Raw genomic sequence first — 8,749 nt, forward strand, 5'->3', positions numbered from 1 at the left:
CACTCCATTCTGGTCCAGCCATGGCCTAGGATTTGTTAGTACCATCTGGTTTTACCATCAGAACAGATTTCCTTATCTGATAGGGCTTCCCACTCTGCTTTTCTAATCAGAACTCTCCACTTTCCTATCTTTCACACTTTTCCATGAGAACTCTGGTATGTCTTATTTCTCAGAAAAATCTTACTCGTATTTTAGTGTGGAATTGATTTTATAAACCATTCATAAACTTGGAACCTTACTTTTATCAGCATCTGATATCTTCCTATTTAATTCTATCTTTCTGTAACTTCAGCAGACTTTAATTTTTTTTCCCTATAGATCTTGATTTTATTTTTAATCTAGGTATTCTCATTTTTAGTCACCATTATGAATGAACTATTCCCTTTCAATTTTCTAATGTTTTTGTGTTCATATGAAAACACTACAAAGGGCTTCCCTGGTGGCACAAGGGGTTAAGACACAACCTATAAAGCAGCACAAGATAGATCCCTGGCCAGGGAGCTACCCACATTGTGCAGCAGACCTCTCCTGACAGGCCCGCTGCTCCCCTCAGCAGTGTATTTCAGTCACTCTACCTGTTCTGCTCCCTACTCTGTCTCTGATGAGTCCTCTCACCCCCCACCTCTCCGGCCTGTACCCCAGTTCTTGTATGCATAAATAAATAAATCTTAAAAAAAAAGTAGAAACACTACCAATTCTTGTGTATTATAGTTAAAGCAAGTAAACTTACTATTTCTGTTTCTTAGTGTATTTGCTTCAATATCCACAATGTAACATCACAAATATTTTTTGCCTTTTTCTTTTAAAATATCTTCCTTTCTTCTATAAGATTGGCAAATACTTCCTGAACAATATTAAATTATGGCTATAGCGAAGACCCTTATATTTTTTTCCTGACATTTCATGGGAACTTTTGGAGATATCACCAATGTGTCACTCACTCTCTCTCTTTCTCTCATACACACACACACTCTCCTCTCTCTCTCTCTCAATATTAATATGGCTTCTAGTTTGAGAAACAAGAAACTCTTACCACCTACATGTTCATAAACCAAATCCTAGCAGTTTCATGTTTATAAAGGGAAACAAATCATCACACAAAAATGCTCACTGATCAACTGGCCCGTATAAAATGCAATCCACTCAGGTAAACTTTCCAGCCTGTTCAGCTTTAAGACTGTGCTGCAATCATGAAGCAAAGCATGTCCCTCCAGTGCTATCATATAATTTCACCTGAAAATTATGCTAAGAGGGCCTCCCCTGGTGGGGGTTGAGTGCTGGGCTGCAGCGCCGGTTCGTTCCCCGTTCCCCGTTCCCTGTTCCCAGACCAACGGCGAGGGTCCCACCCCCCCCCCAAAAAAAAAAATATGCTAACAAACCTAAAATTTCACTGTCTTTATGTTAAGACTTTGTATAGCTGCAGTTTTAAGCTCCCACCCAGCTAATTACTAGGGAATTATGTTACCTATTAGAATTTAATTCCATCTTTCTAGTACTAATAATTAACTGAAAATAAGGCCTCTTAAGAATTTTCAAACATGGGAAGGGAAAAAATAAATTTATTCCTATTTTATTAAAGTTCAACCACCTCCACCCCCTCCTACCACCATTAAATCTATCTTGAACTTTGGTCAAATATATTTAGGAAACTGCTAAGGTGATTATATGGATACCAGAGAGAGAGATCACTGTAACAGTTAAGAGTTGAAACTTATTGCCTGGATGTAAATCCTGGCTCAACCACATGTCTCTTGTGTGAACCAATTTCATGGTTTCATTCCTTGTAAAATAAAGACGTTTATTTCATAGGTTGGCTCAATTAATTGAGTTAAAAATGTATAGCACGCTGCAATGTTGTCTAGAGCACACCAGGCACTCAACAAGGGTGAACTAGTATTGTCTTCTCTAAATGTGTTTACTTGGTGTATACATTAGCATACTTCTTGGTAATGACTCACTCTAGTAATGGGATGAATCCTATTTGACAGTGGTGAAATACTATTTTACTGGATTACTAAGTATCATTTGCTAATATTTTAAAGTTTCACATCAAATTTTCAATTTTAGTACTACTATCTTAATGTTCAAGTCTAGGCACCAATGTTTCTGGTTTTGTAAATAAGATTCTGTCATTTTTTTTTTTCCTTCCTTATGCTGGTGAGCAATCTAAAATTATAAAAATTGGGTCTCCCTGGTGGGGCAAGGGGTAAGCGCAGCACTATGAAGCAACTTGCAGCCTCTGCAGTGCGGGTTTGATTCCCGGCCAGCCAGGGAGATACCCACATGGTGCAGCAGACCTCTCCTGTCTCGCCTGCTGCTCCCCTCAGCAGTATACTTCGGTCCATCTGCCTGTTCTGTTCCCCGCTCTCTCTCTGGTGAATCCTCTTACCATCCCGTGCCTCTGAGCTGTACCCAGTTCTTGTATAAAAATAAATAATTTTTTTAAAAATTAAAAAATAAATTAATAAAAAGGTCTGGTTTGGTCTTTTAAAGCACTTGCTGTGTTATAAATAGACTTGAAAATCTTATGTACTTGCATTCGTTTTTTCTTGGGAAGGGTAGCCAATTTACCTGGTTTACATTCCCACCACCCCAGCAAAGTACCAGCTTTGAAATTACCGATTTTACTATTTTCCAGTCTTTAAATTTTTCCCTTTTTACTCCTTTGTCTAGGTTTATTTCATTATAATTTCTTGAGTTAGATGCTTGTTTTTATTTACTCCTTGTTTCATAATTTGAATGGTTATGGCTATGTATTTTCCTTAGAGCAAAACTTTGATTACTACTTCTTAAGACACTGGAGAATTTTAGTCAAATCAAAAGTTGCCTTGCCATCTGTATAATGTCCTTGCCACAGTGGATCTGATTTAGGATTATATGCACCCCTTTCCAGAGCCCCAGCCTGTTTTGGCTTTGTGTATCTTGTATTGTTACTTATGAGCAGGAGAAGAGCATCTCTCTAGTGGCCCAGAGGAGAGACCCTATGAGGATGGATCCTGGTATCTGACAACTGTCCTTGGTCTCCCAAGGTTCACTGACAAAACCTTATGCTGACTTTCATCGATGTGAAAACAAAGCAGCAGCAGGGAGCTGAATTCAAACTTCTTAGAGGTCTTCTGACCACAAGAGGATACTTGTCAGACATCATAAGAGTCTGAAATATCTAGGCTGACTGACAGTCTAGCCACTGACGGAAAAATGAAATAGCCACTTCTAAACGCAGTCATCTTTAAGCCAGATAATGCTGAATTAGTTTGTGGAAGGAAAGAAATGAGAACGTACAGTGGCCATATTACAATAAGAAATGTTAAAAATGCCCATTTTATCCTAAAATTGTAGTCAATTCTAAATAAAAAGGATTTTCTAGCACAGATATGAGAAAGCTATAGCTCTGAGATGTAACCGTCCGTGGTCTGTAATTGTGTTATTCTAATTTGCTATTCTGTATCTTGAAAAGCATTTTTGCAAAAAAAAGGCCAAACTTCCTTCTTCATATCTATTCATACTTTAGTACTTTTGTAACACTAAGTCACACTTGTAGATTCACTTTTGAAACTGTTAACCTGTTGCTGACTTTACTGTGTTAATGCACGTTTCAACAGCTGCTTCCCTTAATTCAAGGTACAACTTAAGTATGTCAGCATTTCTTTACATATCAGTTTTAGGAAGTGATTTATCTCTTTTGAGAAGAAATTAAAAAAACAACAAGCCATAGCTTTATTTGTTTAAAACAGACCTCCTACCTATTACAGTGTACTCTTAACCAAGGAAAGAAATTTATTTTTAGTTAAAAAAAAAAAAATACTATAGCTGTCTGAGAAAAAGTTTGTCAGGGTAGAGTTTGATCATATTAATCACTGAAGTCTTCTACATCCTTCCTTCTGACTGTTTCAGCTGGAAGGCATGAGTTAACAACTCTTGTAAGTACTGCACTTGTCAACCTGAGATTAGCCAACACTTAATAAACAACTTAGCAAAGAAATACTTTACAGCTAGGTTACATTCTGCTCTTCAGTTTCACAACAATGTTAAAATTAACAAAAATATTCAGATCAGAGAAGTCTGATCCCCTGTATTTAAATCATATTGGGATAGTGGCCCTGCACTGGTCCCTTAGAGAGAAGTGTCTCTAGGCTTATTACAGCACTGAAGTGGATAACCAAGGAAGGGGACCCTGTGCCAGCAAGGCTGCTAGTCAGGCAAGCAATAGGAAGATCCCACCCCTATCACCCGCTGATGGCTTGTTTCCCACCACAAAGGGTGGAGACTAGGGGTGGAGGCCTGTGGGTGAGGCCCATTCCACTAGCCTTGTGCTTGGTGCGTACTCCACGGAATTTCTCAGATGGTATGGTATACAACTACCAGACCAATGGCAGGCCTCCCAGCTCCCAAATTTCACTTTAACACACATAGGATTACACAATATACTGCAACAATTTATGGATGTAGTAAAATTTTGTTTTCATACACTGAACACGTAATATTTTAATTCTAAAGTCGCATAACAATGTATGTGCCTATATTATTTGTGCTCTCAAGCCACACAATTTTGTGAACATTCATTTTTTATTTTTATGGGAATGCTACTTGCATCACATTACAAAATTTTCAGAATCAAGTTACTTTATCCAGTTTGTCATGACTCCAGTATAAAGGGTACTGCTATTAAACAGATAATTGTGGCTAACAGAAGTTAGTCATTTATTGCTCACTATTTTGAGTGAACTATTTTAAGAAATTTTAAGGATATTATCATACTTAAAAAAAAAAAATAGGCCTGAACACAGGGAAAAAGGAATGTTATGAAGCCCTTCTAGATTTCATAGACTTAAAAGTGTCCCTCCAGTTTTATGCTACACAAGAATGGTGTGAATAGATTATTAATTTAGTAAGAGAAGGAAGGATAGTATATACAATATTCTAGGGCAATGGAGTTTGGAATTGTGCATGTTTTTACCATGAACATGGCTTAATTTCTTTGCTGACCTGATCTCTATAAATTCTGGATAATTCTTTGCAATTTATTGCAGAATTTATTTATCATAATTTTACACTTGTTACATTTTACCTAAAAACCTATTTCAACCTCAGGAAGCAAAGTTTCATGAAGCTGACTTTCAAACTTTTAACACTCACTGTAATTTACAGTCTACATGGATAAACAAGACCCCGATATGACCTCGGCACAAAGGTCTTTGTGCAAAAACTGGGGAGAAGGCCATTTTAATTCTCAATGGATGTGCACTCCCAAGTCAACAGGCCTGAGTCAGCATTCAGAACAAAATAAGCCTGGATTCTAGCCCTAGTTACCAAGCTATTTTGCTGCTGCAAATACAAAGCAATGTCTATAACTTAAAAATTCACTTTTCTGGACTTATTATAATTATACCCTACCAAAGAGAAAACAGGGAAGTCCACTCGTCTTAGGAAATAAGTCTGATTTCCCCCCTAAAATACATTAAGATGCGAGTCCAGCCCTTAAAGCGCCTTGTACTCTGGAACCACTAGAACCTTCTGGTTTTATGGACTCCTCTCACCGAAAAGCCGTAGGAGGTTCAACCCGGCCGGGTCATTGCTCAGCGGCAGATAAACAAATGAAAATGAAGAACCGCCGTGCAGAGCTGAACCGAACAACATAAAGATTATATCTGCCGAAAGGGCAAATACAACTGAGGGATCGAGATGCTCTATCTAGCTACGCTCACCACCAAATAACTGGTTCAGACACTTAGAATAACGCCGCCTCTGACCCCTCGCCACCACGACCCCAGGACCACCTCCCCAGCCCAGCAGCAAAAGCCTCAGACAACGGAATCTCCTACAGCGCGATGCAACATGGTGTCGCAGCACCGCCTGGGAGGATGGCTGCACTTACCTCTCTCCAGGCGCCCGCTCCCTCAACCTGTGGCCAGGAAAAAGGAAGGGGGCTGGCCACGACGGCCTAGACCGCTTCCCTCTCTGACATTCAACAGAGTCAAGGGTTCTGGAAGTCCAGACACCGAGGGGCAGGGGCCCTTTCGCGTTCCAGTGCCGCCAGCTTCGCCTTCCTCGGGCGCTGGCGAAGCCCGGCTCCTCCCCGCTCTGCGGCTCGTGCGCGCCGGGGACGCGCCCGACTGCAAACACAGCCCCCTTCTCTGCAGAGGTTCGCCCCAGCAGCCCGACGGGGCCTCTAGGCCAGCACGGCGGCAGGCGAGAGAGACGCGCGAGCGGAGGACCCAGCCCGCGCGAGGCGCCAGCCCCGGCCCCCGCCGCGGCGGGCCCCACCCGGGACGGGGCGCGCGTGAGCGGCCGGGCGCGCCGGAGGCGCAGTGCGCGCGCGAGGAGGAGCGGGCCGCGGCGGCCGCGCCACAGGGCCAGCGCTGGGCGGCCTCCTCGGACCCGCCTTCGTGCTTCCACGCGGCGGCCGGGGGAGCCCGGTGCGTCCCTCTCGCCCCGCATCCGCACTCACCCATCGCCGCGGTCCCCCGGCGCCCAGGCTGCTAACCGCGCGCCCGCAGGTCGAGCCCGCGAGCCAGCGAGCCCGCCAGCGAGCCCCCGCGCAGGCGCAGACCTTCACTGACCCCCAGGGCGTGGGGCGGGGCGTGACGCTCTCGATGCCGTCCCAGCCGCGTCACGTGAGGGAGACGCCGGCGCTCCGGCTCACCCTCAGCCCGCAGTTAGGGGACACCGGCCCCGTTGCCTGCCCGCCTGTTGCCGCGGGCAGGTTGGGGATCACCCGTTACTTCTGCCGTTACCTCTGCCGGAAATCATCGGGGCTCCGCCGGGTGGACTCGCCGAGCCGTGGTGCACTACGGTGGCCTCACCGTGCCAGAAACAGCCAACGCGTTCTTGGGCGTGCGCTTTTCAGGAGGACCAGAGGGAATTAAGTTGGAGGCGGCGAGCGCTGAAGACTTGGAAGTGTCCCGCCTAGGTCCCCTTTGTAACCTCGTTAGATTTCATTCAACTCCGAGTAGCCAACTCATGAGTAGCCAACTCGTCGATGCCACGGTTCAAAGAACACCTGTGTGTGCTTTGGGTATTACAGATAACTCATAAACCCTGTTTCCTTTCAACCTCAAACAACTTGAGGGTCTTGGATTCCAGTGTGCCAGGCCTATTGGCCTGGAGCCCTGAGTCAGGTCACAAAGCCTTGACAATTCCTGGGAGTGTTCTTTGAGAAGTTAACTGGTCCATGGGCCTGAAATCCCTTTCTGAAAAGTAATGTCTGCTTTGCAGTCATCCCTCAGCCCTCCTAAAAAAAATCACTGAGAATAATGGTCTGACTGTAACTTGTAAACTGGAAGGTATAACCCAGATGTGAGGAGTTGAGAAAAACTGAAAAGTCAGTCCAGTGGGAAGGGGCTCTTTAGGAGGTTCCTCAAATACGTGAAGTGAATTGCACTTCTCTTTCTCAGGGTTAACCTGAAGGGTAACTCCACTGGGTAAAGTATCAAGGGATCAGCTCTAAGTGCAGACACGTGGCATCTAATTAGTGCACAGAGATAGATTTGGGGCTCCACAGGTCAAGGCAAGACCACAAAATTGTTTGGAATGAGCAGCAGGTGGGGAAGGGCCTTCAAAATTATGTTTTCCCTATCTTGTGTGAAGTCCTATTCAGATGTATTATTCGAAGAATAAATAATCCAGGCTGGCATTCAACGTGTTTATAAGCATAATTTTTTTTAGACCAGAACAGAGAGTTTATTCTCCTGTGGTAAAACCTGAAGAAGAGGAAAAGATGGAAATTAGACACACAATTGGGACACAACATATCAAAAGAGGGAGGAAATCCCAGACCAACAGGAACACTCATCTGAAGCTGAACCAGACCATTTCTCTTAGGCTGCAGGCCACAGTGCTGGCCTCTGTCCCTCTTAGTTCACTGTCAAAAATCCTCAGACCCTTGGGCCTCCCCGGTGGCGCAGCGGTTGAGCGCTGGGTTGCAAAGCTGCCCGCGGCCTCTGCGGCGCCGGTTCGATCCCTGGCTGCTCCCCGGCCACCACAGGAGGGTCCCACATGGCGCGCAGACCTCTCCTGCCGCCCGCTGCTCCCCTCAGCAGTGTACTTCGGTCCTTCTGCCTGCTCTGCTCCCTGCTCTGGATCTGGTGAATTCTCTCACCCTCCCGCGCTTCTGAATGTACCCAGTGCATGTATAAACAAAACAAACAAACAAATAAATAAATAAAACATGCCTCTATTAAAAAAAAAAAAAAATCCTCAGACCCTTAGTTGATTCTGCTTGGACATCTGAATGTTAGCTTTTTTTTAACTTAGGATTTGTCATAAAGTTAGCTTTTCATTTCTCTCTGTCCCCATCTACCCATTTTTTCATCCATTATTCAGTCTCTTAAATTGCTCTCCAGTCTCCATATGAACTGTCAGATAATATCCTCTAATCTAATCTTTCATTATCTCACTCCAAATCTTAAAACTCTCCAATGATTCCTTCTTTTTTTTTTTTTTTTAAAGATTTATTTATTTATACAAGAACTGGGGTCCAGGCCAGAGGTGCTGGGGGGGCGGTGAGGGGATTCACCAGAAACAGAGCCAGAAACAGAACAGGCAGACTGAAGAAATATACTGCTGAGGGGAGCAGTGGGCACAGCAGTGGGCAGAGGTCTGCCTTGCCATGTGGGCATCTCCGCGGCTGGCAGGGATCGAACTGGCACTGCAGAGGCCAGAGGCTGGGGACAGCTTCACAGCACTGCGCTCAGCCACCTGCACCACCAGGGAGGCTCCAGTGATTACCTCTTGCCTCCTTTAATTTGGC

The sequence above is a fragment of the Talpa europaea genome, assembly GCF_964194135.1.
Source record: "Talpa europaea genome assembly, chromosome: 7".
Taxonomy (NCBI): domain Eukaryota; kingdom Metazoa; phylum Chordata; class Mammalia; order Eulipotyphla; family Talpidae; genus Talpa; species Talpa europaea.